We start from the raw sequence: 21,378 nt of genomic DNA, 5'->3' as shown, positions 1-21,378 counted from the left end.
AAACCCTCTGCAGTTGTTTTATATTACACGTCTATATGTTTTCTTTAAGACCGAGTTAACGAAAATATGAGGTAACATTATTGTAAGTGATTAAAAGAACACACGTATTAACTACCCCGTGGGTCTAGTGGTTAAGTTGTTCTACGATCACGAGGAGTTGTTCTACGTTCTAGGCCCTGAGTTCGATTGCCATTTACCGGTCAATAAATTGCTACTCATTAGTTTTCTTTTAACAAAATTCTTACTACCAGCCTTAATATTGGATAGAAGCAGGCGTTACTTTACGGAAATCCCTGATATATTATGAAAATTAAGCTTAATTTGCTATACCTACTCCGCGAAAAGCAGGAGAAACTGTATGGTGTAATTTATAATTTCTTCAATCCTTATACTCCACACCAAACAGATGTACTCAACATTGCCGAAGATCTGTTTGGTGTGTATATAATTGTTGACTTAACAATGAATATTTTTTAAGAATGAATACGCACACCAATAGAGATAATAGAGTAGCAGTGGCGTGCATTCCATACATAAAAGCACTGCCTACCCTAAAAAATCGTTTTTTAAGAGTATTTTGTTGTTTTTTTGCAACTTCCTGGTTAATACCTACCCTGTACACTAAGTATACAGACCACTAGGTGGAATTCAGTCCCAAACATAATTTTAGTTATAAGTTACTCGTAAGTGCAGTTGAGGATAGAGTGCGTGTACAGCTCGGTCTAGGGTTAGTTTGCAATCAAATGGCGATACTATCAAACATCGCTCCGAGCTCCCACGATGCAAAAATGCAAATGAGATGGATTGCAAATGAGGGGGACGTGAGTTGCTGGCCAACGAACTAAATAGATACCCATCCCATACATAATATAACTCACGCTCTATGGGGAAATGGTTTAAATTCTCGCGCTATGTTTCGCATGTTTAGTTAGTGGCCTGAACTGCAAATATCAAAGCTATGATCTTATTAATTTATTTTATCAAGACTCTTTATTTATACACCACATCTAACTTCTTCTAATAATAATTTTAAATTTTTTATTTTATTAATTTTTTAATTTTAAATTTCTAATAAGTATGTAATTGATCTTGTACTTTTAAAGGTTCATAGACTTACATATTGTTTGTTGTTTGTTTATCCTTCTTATCCAAGCAACCATCGAAATACTACGAATATTATAAATATGAAAGTGTGTTTGTTTGTTTGTCCTTTCTTTACGCCCTAACGAAGCAATCAATAAACTTGATGTTTGGCATGGAATTCGTTACAAGGACAGAGAGTAACAGAGGCTTCTTTTAATATCATCTGTATATTATAAGTATTTATGTGTATTTTATTCATAAAGAAAAATATTCATCAGCTATCTTATAGCTAGTACCACAAGCTACGCTTACTTTGAGGCTACATGGCGATGTATGTATTGTCCTAGTATATTTATTTATTATTATTATTATATTTATCTCAGGCAAATAAATAATTCACACGGGATTTGCAAAAAACCGTAATAGACGCGGCAACAGCGAGTAAATCTTACGCTCACGAGTTAGTTCGAGAGGTACTTACCCAGAATGTGTGTAAATATTGAAGGTTGGCAATCAGACCCTTTCTAAATATCATTATCATCATCATATCAACCCATTACCTGCCCACTACAGGGCACGGGTCTCCTCCCACAATGCGAAAGGGCTAAAGCTGTAGTCCACCACGCTGGCCCAGTGCGGATCGGTGATCACACCTTTTGAGAAAATAATGGAGAACTCTCAGGCATGCAGGTTTCTGCACTTTGCTTTCCTACACCGTTTATTTATTTATTTATTTTATTTATTTATATCCTTAGTATACTTACAGCTAGCCAAAACGTATACTAAGTCAGTTACAGATGTACATTACAACAATATTAGTTAATTCGTCTGAATTTAATTTAGGAACTTAGCTAAACTTATATTAAATATGTCAATTTGTTGGTGCTGAGCAATCATATTATTTAGAACCGAGAGCGCTCGAAATGTTGTAGTATTTCGAGCATAGTGCGTACGTAACGAATCGAGCGACAATAGTAATCTTCCCCTGCAAGTTCGTACCGTTGAAGCTAGTGATATTTTAATTGCTTAAAACGCACATAACTTACAAAATAAGAGCGTACTGGGATTCGAACTCGGCTCCCCGAAAGTGAAGTCGAAGTCCTGCCCACTGGCTTATCACCGTTTCCTTCTTAATATAGTGTAAAGGTAATTGTTATTTTCTACATTCCTTTTTGAATAGAGACATACCGGAGGATTTATTAGTAGACTAGCTGTTGCCTGCGACTTAGTCTGCGTTTGATTTTGCTTTTTGATGTGGCATTCAATTTAGTTGTAGATCTAAAAAAAAAAAGTATTCAGTATCACAAAGCCTTAAATGAGGGATTTGCTGCTGTGCGCTGAGGAGTTCTGTCCTCTATCTCAAACCACATTCAATCAGATCTACACAAAGTTTGGGCATAATTAAACACATATTATAACATCTATAATACAAAAATAATTATTTAAATCGGTTATAATTTGCCGGAGTTATGGTGTAAAATCGTCAAACACTTTCATCCCCTCTCCCGAAGGAACCGAGCTTAATGTCGGGATAAAAAGTATCCTGTATTACTTCTAACACTTCCAAGCATTTGTGTACAAAGTTTTATTAGGATCGGTTAAGTAGTTTTTGCGTAAAAGCGTAACAAACAAACTTACATTGGCATTTATAATATTAGTAGGGAAGTAGGGATAGGGATAGGGATAGGGATAGTGATAATTGTAAGGCCGTTTGCCAGAGTTTATTGCGACAAATCTCTAAATTGGACATATTTAAGCAGTTCTCAGTGGCATTTACTTGAATAATGGGCTACTTAATTTATTACAGCGACTGGTGATCAAAGACGACCTCATTTGCTTATATTGTGAATCCATTTAATCAAACGTCCAAATGGAATCGAGCGATGAATACTTACACGTCTATATGTTTTCTTTAAGACCGAGTTAACGAAAATATGAGGTAACATTATTGTAAGTGATTAAAAGAACACACGTATTAACTACCCCGTGGGTCTAGTGGTTAAGTTGTTCTACGATCACGAGGAGTTGTTCTACGTTCTAGGCCCTGAGTTCGATTGCCATTTACCGGTCAATAAATTGCTACTCATTAGTTTTCTTTTAACAAAATTCTTACTACCAGCCTTAATATTGGATAGAAGCAGGCGTTACTTTACGGAAATCCCTGATATATTATGAAAATTAAGCTTAATTTGCTATACCTACTCCGCGAAAAGCAGGAGAAACTGTATGGTGTAATTTATAATTTCTTCAATCCTTATACTCCACACCAAACAGATGTACTCAACATTGCCGAAGATCTGTTTGGTGTGTATATAATTGTTGACTTAACAATGAATATTTTTTAAGAATGAATACGCACACCAATAGAGATAATAGAGTAGCAGTGGCGTGCATTCCATACATAAAAGCACTGCCTACCCTAAAAAATCGTTTTTTAAGAGTATTTTGTTGTTTTTTTGCAACTTCCTGGTTAATACCTACCCTGTACACTAAGTATACAGACCACTAGGTGGAATTCAGTCCCAAACATAATTTTAGTTATAAGTTACTCGTAAGTGCAGTTGAGGATAGAGTGCGTGTACAGCTCGGTCTAGGGTTAGTTTGCAATCAAATGGCGATACTATCAAACATCGCTCCGAGCTCCCACGATGCAAAAATGCAAATGAGATGGATTGCAAATGAGGGGGACGTGAGTTGCTGGCCAACGAACTAAATAGATACCCATCCCATACATAATATAACTCACGCTCTATGGGGAAATGGTTTAAATTCTCGCGCTATGTTTCGCATGTTTAGTTAGTGGCCTGAACTGCAAATATCAAAGCTATGATCTTATTAATTTATTTTATCAAGACTCTTTATTTATACACCACATCTAACTTCTTCTAATAATAATTTTAAATTTTTTATTTTATTAATTTTTTAATTTTAAATTTCTAATAAGTATGTAATTGATCTTGTACTTTTAAAGGTTCATAGACTTACATATTGTTTGTTGTTTGTTTATCCTTCTTATCCAAGCAACCATCGAAATACTACGAATATTATAAATATGAAAGTGTGTTTGTTTGTTTGTCCTTGCTTTACGCCCTAACGAAGCAATCAATAAACTTGATGTTTGGCATGGAATTCGTTACAAGGACAGAGAGTAACAGAGGCTTCTTTTAATATCATCTGTATATTATAAGTATTTATGTGTATTTTATTCATAAAGAAAAATATTCATCAGCTATCTTATAGCTAGTACCACAAGCTACGCTTACTTTGAGGCTACATGGCGATGTATGTATTGTCCTAGTATATTTATTTATTATTATTATTATATTTATCTCAGGCAAATAAATAATTCACACGGGATTTGCAAAAAACCGTAATAGACGCGGCAACAGCGAGTAAATCTTACGCTCACGAGTTAGTTCGAGAGGTACTTACCCAGAATGTGTGTAAATATTGAAGGTTGGCAATCAGACCCTTTCTAAATATCATTATCATCATCATATCAACCCATTACCTGCCCACTACAGGGCACGGGTCTCCTCCCACAATGCGAAAGGGCTAAAGCTGTAGTCCACCACGCTGGCCCAGTGCGGATCGGTGATCACACCTTTTGAGAAAATAATGGAGAACTCTCAGGCATGCAGGTTTCTGCACTTTGCTTTCCTACACCGTTTATTTATTTATTTATTTTATTTATTTATATCCTTAGTATACTTACAGCTAGCCAAAACGTATACTAAGTCAGTTACAGATGTACATTACAACAATATTAGTTAATTCGTCTGAATTTAATTTAGGAACTTAGCTAAACTTATATTAAATATGTCAATTTGTTGGTGCTGAGCAATCATATTATTTAGAACCGAGAGCGCTCGAAATGTTGTAGTATTTCGAGCATAGTGCGTACGTAACGAATCGAGCGACAATAGTAATCTTCCCCTGCAAGTTCGTACCGTTGAAGCTAGTGATATTTTAATTGCTTAAAACGCACATAACTTACAAAATAAGAGCGTACTGGGATTCGAACTCGGCTCCCCGAAAGTGAAGTCGAAGTCCTGCCCACTGGCTTATCACCGTTTCCTTCTTAATATAGTGTAAAGGTAATTGTTATTTTCTACATTCCTTTTTGAATAGAGACATACCGGAGGATTTATTAGTAGACTAGCTGTTGCCTGCGACTTAGTCTGCGTTTGATTTTGCTTTTTGATGTGGCATTCAATTTAGTTGTAGATCTAAAAAAAAAAAGTATTCAGTATCACAAAGCCTTAAATGAGGGATTTGCTGCTGTGCGCTGAGGAGTTCTGTCCTCTATCTCAAACCACATTCAATCAGATCTACACAAAGTTTGGGCATAATTAAACACATATTATAACATCTATAATACAAAAATAATTATTTAAATCGGTTATAATTTGCCGGAGTTATGGTGTAAAATCGTCAAACACTTTCATCCCCTCTCCCGAAGGAACCGAGCTTAATGTCGGGATAAAAAGTATCCTGTATTACTTCTAACACTTCCAAGCATTTGTGTACAAAGTTTTATTAGGATCGGTTAAGTAGTTTTTGCGTAAAAGCGTAACAAACAAACTTACATTGGCATTTATAATATTAGTAGGGAAGTAGGGATAGGGATAGGGATAGGGATAGTGATAATTGTAAGGCCGTTTGCCAGAGTTTATTGCGACAAATCTCTAAATTGGACATATTTAAGCAGTTCTCAGTGGCATTTACTTGAATAATGGGCTACTTAATTTATTACAGCGACTGGTGATCAAAGACGACCTCATTTGCTTATATTGTGAATCCATTTAATCAAACGTCCAAATGGAATCGAGCGATGAATACTTACACGTCTATATGTTTTCTTTAAGACCGAGTTAACGAAAATATGAGGTAACATTATTGTAAGTGATTAAAAGAACACACGTATTAACTACCCCGTGGGTCTAGTGGTTAAGTTGTTATACGATCACGAGGAGTTGTTCTACGTTCTAGGCCCTGAGTTCGATTGCCATTTACCGGTCAATAAATTGCTACTCATTAGTTTTCTTTTAACAAAATTCTTACTACCAGCCTTAATATTGGATAGAAGCAGGCGTTACTTTACGGAAATCCCTGATATATTATGAAAATTAAGCTTAATTTGCTATACCTACTCCGCGAAAAGCAGGAGAAACTGTATGGTGTAATTTATAATTTCTTCAATCCTTATACTCCACACCAAACAGATGTACTCAACATTGCCGAAGATCTGTTTGGTGTGTATATAATTGTTGACTTAACAATGAATATTTTTTAAGAATGAATACGCACACCAATAGAGATAATAGAGTAGCAGTGGCGTGCATTCCATACATAAAAGCACTGCCTACCCTAAAAAATCGTTTTTTAAGAGTATTTTGTTGTTTTTTTGCAACTTCCTGGTTAATACCTACCCTGTACACTAAGTATACAGACCACTAGGTGGAATTCAGTCCCAAACATAATTTTAGTTATAAGTTACTCGTAAGTGCAGTTGAGGATAGAGTGCGTGTACAGCTCGGTCTAGGGTTAGTTTGCAATCAAATGGCGATACTATCAAACATCGCTCCGAGCTCCCACGATGCAAAAATGCAAATGAGATGGATTGCAAATGAGGGGGACGTGAGTTGCTGGCCAACGAACTAAATAGATACCCATCCCATACATAATATAACTCACGCTCTATGGGGAAATGGTTTAAATTCTCGCGCTATGTTTCGCATGTTTAGTTAGTGGCCTGAACTGCAAATATCAAAGCTATGATCTTATTAATTTATTTTATCAAGACTCTTTATTTATACACCACATCTAACTTCTTCTAATAATAATTTTAAATTTTTTATTTTATTAATTTTTTAATTTTAAATTTCTAATAAGTATGTAATTGATCTTGTACTTTTAAAGGTTCATAGACTTACATATTGTTTGTTGTTTGTTTATCCTTCTTATCCAAGCAACCATCGAAATACTACGAATATTATAAATATGAAAGTGTGTTTGTTTGTTTGTCCTTTCTTTACGCCCTAACGAAGCAATCAATAAACTTGATGTTTGGCATGGAATTCGTTACAAGGACAGAGAGTAACAGAGGCTTCTTTTAATATCATCTGTATATTATAAGTATTTATGTGTATTTTATTCATAAAGAAAAATATTCATCAGCTATCTTATAGCTAGTACCACAAGCTACGCTTACTTTGAGGCTACATGGCGATGTATGTATTGTCCTAGTATATTTATTTATTATTATTATTATATTTATCTCAGGCAAATAAATAATTCACACGGGATTTGCAAAAAACCGTAATAGACGCGGCAACAGCGAGTAAATCTTACGCTCACGAGTTAGTTCGAGAGGTACTTACCCAGAATGTGTGTAAATATTGAAGGTTGGCAATCAGACCCTTTCTAAATATCATTATCATCATCATATCAACCCATTACCTGCCCACTACAGGGCACGGGTCTCCTCCCACAATGCGAAAGGGCTAAAGCTGTAGTCCACCACGCTGGCCCAGTGCGGATCGGTGATCACACCTTTTGAGAAAATAATGGAGAACTCTCAGGCATGCAGGTTTCTGCACTTTGCTTTCCTACACCGTTTATTTATTTATTTATTTTATTTATTTATATCCTTAGTATACTTACAGCTAGCCAAAACGTATACTAAGTCAGTTACAGATGTACATTACAACAATATTAGTTAATTCGTCTGAATTTAATTTAGGAACTTAGCTAAACTTATATTAAATATGTCAATTTGTTGGTGCTGAGCAATCATATTATTTAGAACCGAGAGCGCTCGAAATGTTGTAGTATTTCGAGCATAGTGCGTACGTAACGAATCGAGCGACAATAGTAATCTTCCCCTGCAAGTTCGTACCGTTGAAGCTAGTGATATTTTAATTGCTTAAAACGCACATAACTTACAAAATAAGAGCGTACTGGGATTCGAACTCGGCTCCCCGAAAGTGAAGTCGAAGTCCTGCCCACTGGCTTATCACCGTTTCCTTCTTAATATAGTGTAAAGGTAATTGTTATTTTCTACATTCCTTTTTGAATAGAGACATACCGGAGGATTTATTAGTAGACTAGCTGTTGCCTGCGACTTAGTCTGCGTTTGATTTTGCTTTTTGATGTGGCATTCAATTTAGTTGTAGATCTAAAAAAAAAAGTATTCAGTATCACAAAGCCTTAAATGAGGGATTTGCTGCTGTGCGCTGAGGAGTTCTGTCCTCTATCTCAAACCACATTCAATCAGATCTACACAAAGTTTGGGCATAATTAAACACATATTATAACATCTATAATACAAAAATAATTATTTAAATCGGTTATAATTTGCCGGAGTTATGGTGTAAAATCGTCAAACACTTTCATCCCCTCTCCCGAAGGAACCGAGCTTAATGTCGGGATAAAAAGTATCCTGTATTACTTCTAACACTTCCAAGCATTTGTGTACAAAGTTTTATTAGGATCGGTTAAGTAGTTTTTGCGTAAAAGCGTAACAAACAAACTTACATTGGCATTTATAATATTAGTAGGGAAGTAGGGATAGGGATAGGGATAGGGATAGTGATAATTGTAAGGCCGTTTGCCAGAGTTTATTGCGACAAATCTCTAAATTGGACATATTTAAGCAGTTCTCAGTGGCATTTACTTGAATAATGGGCTACTTAATTTATTACAGCGACTGGTGATCAAAGACGACCTCATTTGCTTATATTGTGAATCCATTTAATCAAACGTCCAAATGGAATCGAGCGATGAATACCTACATGTACTATTTGCCAATTAACTTTACCAAAGAGCGATGTTTGTAAAGGGCAATGGCGTAAGTGAAAATGTTCTTTTTGTAGGTTGATTTTAATGAATAGATATAGCTACTATATTTTTTTTTGACCACTACAAGTTAACCCTTGACTACAATCTCATCTGGTGTTAAGTGATGATGCAGTCTAAGATGGTGGCGCGGCCGGGCTTGCCTGTTAGGGAGTATGGTAGTCATATCCCCAATCGGTTTCTACGCGTCATCGCACCGGACCACTAAATCGCTTAGCGGCACGTTTTAAGCAACGGCCAAAGCCTCCCACCAGACCAGAGAAAACTCAGAAATTATAAATTCCCAAATTAGTCGTTAGAGTAACCCCCTGCCGGGAATCCAACCCGGGACCTAATGCTGAAATTCGCAGCGCTCACCGTTGCTGCGTGTTATGTTACAAAGAACCTTAATACTAGCAGTGTAAAATTCATAAGCGCGCGTGAACGTAGCGTGTAGGTTCTTAACGTGGTCGAATACCTACGACACAGCAAGATCATTCGGAGAATAACCATACTTCTAAACGTTTCTTGACCGTTCCTTTTGTACTTTTTTACGATTTGCGAGTAAAGAAGCTAATAGGCCTTCAAAGCGGTATAAAAGCCGGTTGCCCGTCACGACTGAGTCAGCCAACAAAGCGTCTTCGCCGGCGAAGACGAGGGCCCCATTTCTGACGTCATCCGGACGTGGATCCTTACCACGGTCACGGGGGCGTTCGGACTAAACAATGCTTAGTCTAAAAGTCCACCAACAGGCAGATTAACGTCGAATCGAGCCGAGGTCATAGCCCTCGCAGGAGACACCCTCGGGTCGACGTCTCCCACTTCCCCCCAGATATCGTCGAGCCCTGGGGCTTTTCTCATGGCTTCTCATAGCTTTCGCGCTCGCCCCACTCCCCGGGTGACAGCGTAGCAACCCCTCAGGTGGTTATCGGCAAGTGTCCATCCGAAAATCGAATCGAATCGGGACTGAGTCATTCTGCTCTGAAAGTGAAGTGAATTAACATCGAAGTTAGTTATACTTTAGTCAAACAAGGGGTAAGTGTGAAATATAGTGACCACTACCAATGTGGACTACAATTGACTTGATATTGGAAATGTGTTCTGGAACTTTGAGTATTTCATTCCAACTTAACAATACTATACTAAAATGCGAAAATATGAGTGCGTTTGTTTAAACTGATTTCAATTAAATTTGGGACACATGTAGCTTGCACCCTGTAGAAGATACGTAAGATAAAATGTATCCTGGAAAAGGTGCTGGTAAAGATACCCGCAGGATTAAAAATAAATCATTGTGAAATTTTACATAAAAAATACTGGTGCATCCTTATACATATATTATGCAAAGACGGCCTTATTGCCTGCGTGTCTACATTGTGTACTGTATACTCCTTAATGTTTCTTTTTCTGTATGTTATACGTGCAATAAAGTGTTTCTTCTTCTTATTCTTCAATGGCTCTTCTAGTAGAGATAAGGGTATGCCGTCCAAATAATCACTACGCTTTTGCCTCTTTTTATGGCAAAGCCGTTGGGCCGACAACGTGGCTGTGGTTTTAAGTTCGAAGTCCCGGGTTCAAGTCCCAGCAGAACAATTTGGGAAATCTTCATTAATCCATGAGGTGAGATTGCAGTCAATGGCTATCTTCAAGTGGTATTTAAAAAAAAGGTAGGCCATATAAGAGCCTTGCCAGCAACAAGACACGTCGATGAATTTTTGGATCATGAAGTGTATAATGGCTATGGACCCAGAGGTAGCTGGCTAGTTTAACAAGTCAAAATCAAAGTCAAAAATGTCTTTATTCAAGTAGGCCCATAGGTGGCACTTTTGATGCGTACATTACATGAGAATTACTCGGTAGTGAGATAATGGCGATAACCATATTCATAAACTTAAAACTTAAGCTACGAGCGCTCCAAACACGTCTAAGAAGAAGCCCACAACAAACTTAGCCTGGTGTTTTTTTTTGTTATCACCATCTTACATTGACATTTAAAATTATTAGAAGAGCAACCTGGTTAGAGCAATAATTCACACCCAAGCTTTCTTATCGATAACGTTGTCGTTTTTACTATAATAGGACTTTTCTATAAGCTTACATTTAATACGAACTTTGAACTTTTTAAGAGAGATCTCCATGATGTCAATGAGTAGTTTATTGTAGAATTAAAAATTAAGTAAAACTAGACAATAAAAATAACATAATAAAAATATATAAGCATAATAAAAAAAACCAGCCAGACAATGATGTTTTTTAATTTCATTAGCCCTTTGAAAACAGTTTCAAAAAACAATTTAGTTTCAGAGTTGCCAGGAGAATTACAACACAAATAATACGTGAAATAATCTGTACAAACATAATTAAAAATTCCATAAATTTCCACCCGTCACCGTTTCAAAGCTCGTCAAACAAAATTATACCCGACTGGTCGTCGGCAACTCTAATTACCGAGCAATGAACGCTCTTTAAATTTTAAACCTAACTACGTTTACGAATGAGAATGCTTTGTAAACAGATTTGTTTGTAATTTAAATTTCAGTTCAGCAACCTTTCTTTTTGTAGATTTTTATGATAAAAAGTGCCAACTTCTCGTGTTTTTTTAGATCGCGACTTCAAGTAGCTTACAGGCTCTATTGAAAAGTCAAGTCTGTCTGTTTGTTATGAATCTGCAGATTCTACTGAGTCGGCAAGAAACTCAGTAGTTTTTTATGGAGATCTAAGTTCAGCCACTTTTCTTTTTATATATTTATGTTAAGATATTGATGTATAAAATACTAATGCAAATATTTTTGATTTCAAGTAGCCTAAGATCTTAAAAGTTAAGTCTTTTTGTTGTGACTCTACCACTGGATTTTAAAAGTTTTAATTGGCTGACTGAAAATTATCGCTTATAAACAGAGCAACACTTCGCAGGTCAAGCCACGAACACATCCTACATCCATTTTTCTGTGATTACACCGGTAACCACGCTCTTCAGACCAGAACTTAGTATTCCAAAAATGCTACTCATCGGCAGAAATAAGCATGGTGGTGAAATTTCTCAAAAGGAGCTCTATCCTAAAAAGCAAACTGCTACCCTTTCATTACTTAGACATCTAAAAAAACCTGCCGTTTTTCAGCAGAAGTTTCAGTAGTAGTACATAACCACTAAAAGGTGCGGTGCACATTCTTCAGATTCAGAAGAAACCGGCTTCTGAGAGAAAATTCGGTTGTTATTTGTAAATGTATAGTAGTTTTATTTGGGATATACTGTTTTGTGTCTAGCAATGACGGAAGCAATAAAAAGATTTTATTACTATTATTATGATGATTATTAATTAAACAGATGCAAGTCTTCCGACACGAAATATTTTATTAACATCGTGTTACAAAAATTGGACTTGACCTCTGGTAACCCAATAGCTGGCTCTTATTTAGCTCAACTACTAAGTCTAGCAATTAAAAGGGGCAATAGCGCCAGCATTTTGGGTACCTTTTAAGATGTTGAACGTAAAAAAATAAATTTAAAAAAACAGAGTCCAAATCACCAATTTCAATAATATAATATTTTTCTGCATACTCTACATACACCTTTACCTTTCTCTATAATCTCTACGGGTATTTGTAACACAAGTAACTTCCTACTTGAGAAGGTGGTCATCCAGTGCTCATGTTTGTGGATTAAATTTAATAGGACTACTCACGCTTCACTGCACAAATAAATTTATTTTAATCCGATTACAATTAATTTTGAGTCCCGTATGTCACGTTAAACGCCGGGCCACGGGTTAAGGTGGTGCGAGGCTCGCATCATATTAAAATTCGAAATGATATAATTATATATACGAAGGTCTTTGCAAAAAAAAAAAGATATGCTAAAATATTTATTTAAGTTAATTCCGTGACAAAATAAAAAAGACTGTAGGCAAAAAAAGGAAATTCTTTGGCTTAATTTGTTAAGGTTTACTTTTTGAGACAAGGTCCATGGCCCAACAGTAAAAGTAATTTACATTACGTTGACCAATAGTGTCCGTCCGGATGACGCGAGTTACGAGATGTCGCCCTCTCGTGTTAAACGTAAGTAAGTGATCAATAGCCGCTGGAATCCCGCGTGAGCGCGCGAACGTCTTGTATAGAGTAAGAGGAGGTGACTATTACTCTCCCGCTTCGCACAATCGCTAACGCGACTTTGTTTGCGTTTATTTTACTTAAAAAAGGATCTCTCATTATATCGAACTTTTTATCCTTTTTTCTACATCCCTTGAGTTCTGTTTAAAAAAAGCACTCTTGGAGATGTTTGTTTCTTTTTGAGCTATGCAGCTAATTTTAATGCCCTTAAACCTTAAAACATAGGATTTCCTCCCACCCATTTCACCCCTTTAGCGCAATATTTACAACAACATTTTTGCAATATATATTTTATAACATCTTAAAAGGTACCAAACTACAAAAAATGTATGTGCCTCACGAAAAACATTAGACACCCATATTTATTTATACTCTTGATTTGCACACTATCCTTATACCTAGTCAAAATAAATCAGATGTGAGAACAGACAGACATACAGAAATTTCGGTTTTTTTGCGGATTTATACGGATGTTTCATTTAAGACATAATGCAGATTTTAATGCCCTAACATCAAAAACATAGGATTTCCAACACCTCTACACTCCTTTAGTGTAAGATCTATATACGTTTTACCTATAATATAATTTAATGTGACTAAATTTGAAAATCATGCGACTCTCATATTTATTTATTTTACTCTTTATTTGTATAATCGTCACGTGGCACACCCTTGTATAATCGTATACCTGTACTATTCAAAATAGGTCCTGCCGTTTTGGAAATTAGAACATATAGATAGACTAATATTTGAGGTTTAATGTACTTTCACTTGAGAATGTATATATTTTAACATCACAAACCATTACTTCAATTTTATTTGTTTGTATATTATATTGTTCTATGGCTCTTTTACAGAATTTTACCAGTTTCGTGTTCGACGCAGACAATTCGTAATTGTATTGCCATTGTTAACATAATTTATATGACATTGTGATATATCGTTGAACATATTAAGCGCAACCGCTCTACGAACTAAATATATTATTAAACGTTCTGTAAAAAAATATCACCACCTCGACATCCAACTGTGTTTAAAGTACCTACCTAGTACCTACTCAAGTCGTCTCAGCTACACTGCCTCAGTACATCTTAAAGTTGTAGACGCATTATTCATACAGATTTACTTTATGATAATATAATCGTAAATTACGAATCTTTATTTATACTCTTTATTTGTACACCACTCAAGCAAAGAAACAAGACAAAAAAAGAACAAACACATGAAGAATGAAGCAGGATACAAAAGGCGGCCTTATCGCTAAGTAGCGATCTCTGCCAGGCAACCTTAGGATTAGGAAAATTAAAAAGAAAACAAATAGGTGGGGTACACTATTTAGTACATACATACAAATATCTACATACTAATACATAAACCAGACTACACAAATAAAAAAAAATTAAAAATACTATTGATAAATATAAAAAAATAAATATACCATAAATACTTAAATATGAGTTTGAGTAGATAAATAAATAATAATAAATAATAATAGTCGTCTTTACTGAGCGAGATAATGAGCCTTAACAGCATTTTTAAATATGCCCAATGACTTCGACTGTCTTATGATCAATGGGAGTGCATTCCACAATTCAGTAGCTTTGACAGTGAACGAATGCTTATAAAACTTCGTTTTGTGGAACGGCATGCTCAAAGTCAGCGCACGACTCGATCTAAGTTCCGACTGCACTCCAAGAAATTTAAACTTCTCCTTAAGATAAGAGGGAGTCTTAGGATTAAATAACACACAGTACAGAAGTGAAAGTACATGAAGATCCCGGCGACGGCGGATAGGGAGCCACTTAAGCTTCTGACGAAATTCAGATACATGGTCATATTTGCGTAATCCAAATATGAACCGAATAGCTAGATTTTGAAGACGCTCAAGTTTGTTAAGATAGTCCTCGGTCAAATTAAGATAGCTTGCGTCCGCATAGTCGAGAATAGAGAGAAAAAGAGAATGTGCTAACATAACTTTAGTCGGGATTGGAAGAATGGATCGCAGACGGCACAGCGACCTAAAAGTGCCAAAAGTCCTTCTACTCAAATCCCTGACTTGCACAGACCACGATAACTCTTTATCAAGATGCAAGCCAAGGTCCTTTACAGAGGCACAAAACGGAATTGTGACACCATTAAAATCAACACTAGGTAGATTTCCCCAATCAACCCTTGACCGCATACCAGGGCTTCCAATAATAATAGCCCACTGCCTGCTCCACTCAAAAATTTCATCTTCCCTTGGGATGGGTGCCTTGGAAATAATATTATACCAGGGATGTGAAAAGGGATCGTCCCTTTTCACAGTAAAATGTTGGTAAATCTAAATGTTATAAGTTATAACCTTAACGCGAAGCGTCGATAGTCTAGTTCGGCTTGAAATCAGGGTAACCGGTTCGATCGATTTCGAAGATATGTGCGCTAAAACAAAGGATTACATCAAAATTCATTTATTTCAAGTAGGCCTAATTAATAAGCACTTTTGAAACGTCAAGTCATTCTGTTTGTAGTGACTCTACCACCGGTTTGGAAGGCAGATTCGACTGAGAAGAGCCGGCAAGAAACTCAGCAGATTGCTCTTTTCCAAAATCATTTTAAAGTTTAACAATGTATAGAATTTTCCTGTTTTGTAAGAGATGAGAGCGGAGTGGCCTACTTCAAAGCAGCCTTGTCGTTAACGAATTCATCAATCGTGTAGTAACCACGATTTGTTAAATGTGTTTTAATACATTGTTTAAACTTAGGTAAAGGTAGATCTAATATTGCCTTCGGTATCGTGTTATAAAAGTATATACCCATCCCCACGAAGGATTTCTGTACTTTTCTCTGACGATATGCAGATATCATTAATTTATGTCCGTGAGGTCCGTGAGACACTGCAAGTGTGACCTGAGTGCTTCATAATGTTGTCATGGGCATGTGAAGTCCGCCTATCAGCACTTTGCCGTCATGGTGGAATACGACCTAAACCCTTCACATTCTAAGAGGAGACCCGTGCCTTAGTGGGCGCTTAATGGGTTGATGATGATAATCTAAATGCACCGCACTGACTACAAGAGCTATAAAAAAAAAAAAAAGAATTAAAAAAAAATATTAAAAAAAATATATATAAAAATATAAAACTTTTTTTAAGAAATGAAATGAAACGAAATTTTATTAGCTGAATATAAGCTTACGTAGGGTCTTATTATAATATAACATTCCTCCATATTCTGCTATTAAACATGCGAAATGTAAAGTGCACAACAAGAACAATTTCACATGTCTGCAAAATATTGTTGAGCAAGCATTGAAAAGTCAATAATTAAATTATACAGGTAATATCAATGTTATCATAATAATGTCAAAATAATATTATTTTTAATTCGAAGTCAGATACTCGGATATTGTATAGAAACGTTTTGTACACAGAAAATGCGCCAGATTTTTCTTAAAAACAACGCGTAGGTTGATTTTTTAGACCTGCATCTAATTTATTGTAATTATGATCTTTTATGTAATAAGGATATCCGATATTGTGGTCGGAGCTTGTGTAGCAATTTCATTATTCGGGAGATATAGTTTTACTAAATAAATATTAGTGGAATAATAATGAATTATTTATTGAATAGTGAAACATAATATTGCAATCATATTATTCTTTATTAATTTGTCAATTTATATTTGAATAGGATGCTAATTTAAATTTATGTAATTTCTTTTGATTAAATATAAAGTTGACATCAATCTTAAACAACCATGTACACTGGTGCATGGTTGTTGTAGAGTGATGTTAATGTTGTTTAGAATATGAGGAAGTCTATATGGATAGATGGTTTTAATATTGTTATTAATGTGTTAATAATGTAAATACTTAAATATAATAAATTTTGCATCTATATATTATATCAAATATTTATACGCCATATATTTTCTATACTGTAATTCCAATTTTAATTGGAATATTCAGAACTGCTCAGCTCGTTGGCAAAGTTTAAACGATGCGGCTGCGGTCGGTTGCGGTGAACGTCTACAATTTGAACCGCCGCGGATGTCAGAATAACGGTTTGCCGCCCCCGCCACCTACGTTCCGTTTTTAGCACATTATTTATTAAAACCATAGACAATCATTTATTTCACCCAAAATTATATAATATTAATTATTTATAATTTATTAATTAATAATTAACAAGAGGGCTGTTTGCGTCGCTAACAACTACCATATTCTATATCTTAATATACAACGTGTAACAGAATTACGAAATAGCGTTGAAGGGTGCATAAGTATATTTCATAAGGAATCACCCTGTAAAAGTATTATACTAATTCATAACATTCTAAGTGTTTACTCATAACAACCCTATTATAGATTAAAGACCGACACGCGCATAGTAACTACGCTACGCGACACGTACCTATATAAAGTAGCAGGAGTCACTTGATTTTAATGTTGCATGTGATGTTATCTGTTTTTTTTTTTCAGTAAAAACTATGGCAGTGGTCGTGACAATTATATCCAAAGGATATAAATGTATCTTCTCCCGCAGCTTTACCAACTTTCAGAGTATTGGCACACAAGTGGAAAAAATATCCAAATAAACGGGGGTAAACTTCTCTTATTCCACATTCCCGAAATTTAGCACGTGGACACGTTTATTATACCCTTGTCAGGGGATATAATCGGGGGATATAATTTTTGTCTCCAGCCCGTGCTAGCCCTGTAGACAGTGGCGTGCACACTTCATGCATGCACAAAAGCACTGCATACCCTAAAATTTTCATATAACTGGCAACGGAGGAGGATTTTGCCATTTTATGCCATTTTACTTCTTTATGCTTACTCTGGTCCAAATTCCTCTGCACGCCACTGCAGGTAGAGAAGTATTTGAAGAGACTATCGACATGAATAGTCGAATCAGCCATAACGAAGAAAATCTCCAGTACGAGTTATAAATACTTAAGGGAAGGTTTTTATAACTCTTACAATGCCTATCCTTTTGTTTTTATAACTCGACTTTCTTCATTTTATAACATCTGCATACCCTGTGCATTCCCTCTATGCACGCCACTGCCTGTAGATATAGTAAATAATGTACCTCTGAAGCCTGTGATGTCATATTTCGGTGTTCATTTACACGATGTATATAAAACTTCACCTAACGATAAGAAGATTAGAGATAAGAACCCTAGAGAAAGGATAAGATACATAATAAATCCTAGAGCGAAGATAAAAAAGCTATAAGAAAATGATAACGAGTAAACTTGCGTCGCACGACGATTTATAGCAGCTGTGTTGCAAATTCTAAGACAACGACTAAGTAGGTTATAAAATATACTCGCCCAAGGGCTTAATATGAGAAGAGCCACAGAATTGAAAACACACAGAACCCTCATTCAGCCATTATTGCATCCAGTACATTGTATCCAAAACCACCACGCACGTCTTACTTGACACCCGCGGAATGTTGCTAGCTCTCAAACTTTTCCCATTTTCCTCATTTTATGGTGAACATTTAGAACATTAGAGGTATATTATGAAAATTAAGCTTAATTTGCTATACTCCGCGAACAGCACGAGAATCTGTATGGTGTAATTTATAATTACTTCAATCCGTATACTCCACACCAAACAGATCCTCGGCAATGTACACTCTACACAGGAGATGTTGACTTAACAATTATTCATTGTAAAGTCAACATCTACAAGGATGAGGATACTCCGGTTTCGGAGCATCCTCAGGAGATCCTCATCCTTACGGTCTTATAAGTCCGGCTTATAAGTAGTTAGAAACTTATGACCGTTTTCACTAACGATAAAGAAGGCAATGCCAATATAATTTATCATCATCAATTCAACCAATTGACGTCCACTGCTGGACATAGGACTCCACCACCACGGGGCCAACCTACGCTGCGTTTACCGGTGCGAGGTCGCCACTCCAGCACCTTAAGACCCCAATCGTCCATCGGTTCCCCGAGCTATGTGCCCTGCCCATTGCCACTTCAGCTTCGCGACTCGCTGAGTTATGCCGGTAACTCTAGTTCTTCTGCGGATCTCCTCATTTAATTTGATCACGTTGAGATACTCCTAGCTTAGCCATAGCTCTCCATTGCCCGCATCGGTACTAATACAAACAAAGAAATAAAAGTACTATTAAATATATTAATATAGAGAGATAATATATTTACTAAGTAAATATATTATCTCTCTAACAGAGATTATAATTGACTAATTAACTTTTATCCCAATATACTATTTATTTCCTACTGAAATAAGTTGTCTAAAAGTTCCGGTTTAAAGGATTTCAATAGGTAAAGCGAAGGGAATTTATAATAGGAACAGTTAAAGTAACGTACGTAACGTTTAAGGCTTTACTTACTTGGCGACTTTTGGGCGTGACTAGTTACCATCCTACCGACAAAAGATTTAGCGTTCTAGTACGATCCGCGTAGACCCAAGTAGGGGTATAGCTTAAATGTTACTGCCATACCCCTAACAGATAAGCCCGCTTCCATCTTAGAGTGCATTATCAATTACCATCTGTAGGGCTAGTACGTGTGCCTCGAGATAAATTATCTCCACCCGTTACTCGTTTATTTTCTTCAGCGAGAGACGAGATCCGTAGAAGAACCCAGGTCACCGACATAGCTCAAAGGATAAGCAAGTTGATGTGGCAGTGGGCGGGTCATGTCTGTCATAGGACCGACGGCCGTTGGGGCAGACATGTTCTAGAGTGGAGACCGCGAATCGGTCCCGGAAGTTTGGGACGACCTCCAGCTCTTGGAAAGACCTATGTTCAGCAGTGGACGCTTGTAGGCTGTTGATGATGACGATGATGATGATGATGATGACGAAAAAAATCTAAAGTAGCCTCAATATAATTTTATTTAATAAACTTGTATAACCAATTATTATTTACCTCATAAATAAAGCGCCTTAGTTTATTAAATAGCAGAAGTCATCTCAAAAGTTTTAGTAGTTTACAAACTCGAGGCTCTATCTACTGCAGGTATGGAAAAAGTTTACACGTAAAATTATATTAAATCTTTAGGTTATGTTTATCGTATGTTGCGTTCCACAAAATTATGCCGTGTGGTGATGATATATAACAATAGTTGTTACAACCCACCACTCTACCTGCGGGTGTTGTACGCGAAGGGAATATAACGGAAAACGGATGGCAGCGTACCCTGTGCTGCGTGCCGTGGTGATCATGAGAAAAGTCTCCTATTGGGAGTAGCCCTTATTCCAGCAGTGGACTGTTATATGTATATCAATAGATGATGATGATAACGCGTGCGGGTCGTCTCCAAGCAGCCAATAGGCCGGTCGGGGGTACGGGCCTCGAGGCAACGCCTCCTTACCCGGGTCATATTCGCAGGGTGATGATGATAAAAGAATGTATTTAAAATAATCATCATATCAAAACATTACCGGCCCGCTACAGGGCACGGGTCTCCTTGCACAATGAGAACGGGTTAACTACGTAGTCTACGTTGGCCCAGTGCTTATTGGTGGACTTTACACGTCTTTGAGAACTCAGGCATGCAGGTTGCCTCACGATGTTTTCCTACACCGTTACAGCAAGTGATATTTTAATTCCTTTAAGGCACATCACTTAGAAAAGTTAGAGATACGTGCTGGGATTCGAACTCGGCCCCACGAGATGAAGTGGAAGTCCTATCCACCTGCCTATCACAACTGTTGTTGACCTACCAGGCTTATTCATTCAAAACGTATTAACGTATTCAAACGTCAAATTCGTCAACCTCTGTTCTTGTCGAATAGAAAGTGACGTCTGCGCTTGGCTAACAACATCACCCGCTATCGTATAGTAAGTACATCTTTTCTCATAGGTCCCTAAACTGCCTGTGGGACCCACAGGTCCCCTTCATTCAAATCATATTGTTAAGATAATTGTTGCAAATTTTGTACACACCGTCACAATTTGACAGATCGCCACCATTGAACAACTGTTTGAATAGTTTCTCGATATGGGGACTATAATAGTAAGTGAAGATTCACACATTTCATCTTGGTACAATGCTTTGACGAAATGAGATCCAGATCCAAATATATCTTATATGATCTTATATGATCAACGCTCAAGGATCTCTGTACAAAGTCTTTATTATATTTTTTTTTATAGTTATAATTCGCAGATCAAGCAGATGGTTGACCTGATCGCCTATATAGAGGGCAACTCTTCGCACGGCAAACAAGGAACGCGTACTGCAATATTCCGCCGTGTGTCAAGCACACTCTTCAAACCGGAACACAGCATTGCAGCAATGCTTGGCGGCATAAATAAGTATGGTCCCTGGACGAGCTTTCACAGAAAGCTCTAGGTATTATTGTCTACTAAAATC

The sequence above is a fragment of the Pararge aegeria genome, chromosome 4, assembly GCF_905163445.1.
Source record: "Pararge aegeria chromosome 4, ilParAegt1.1, whole genome shotgun sequence".
Lineage (NCBI taxonomy): Eukaryota > Metazoa > Arthropoda > Insecta > Lepidoptera > Nymphalidae > Pararge > Pararge aegeria.
Note: the sequence above shows the minus strand (reverse complement) of the source record.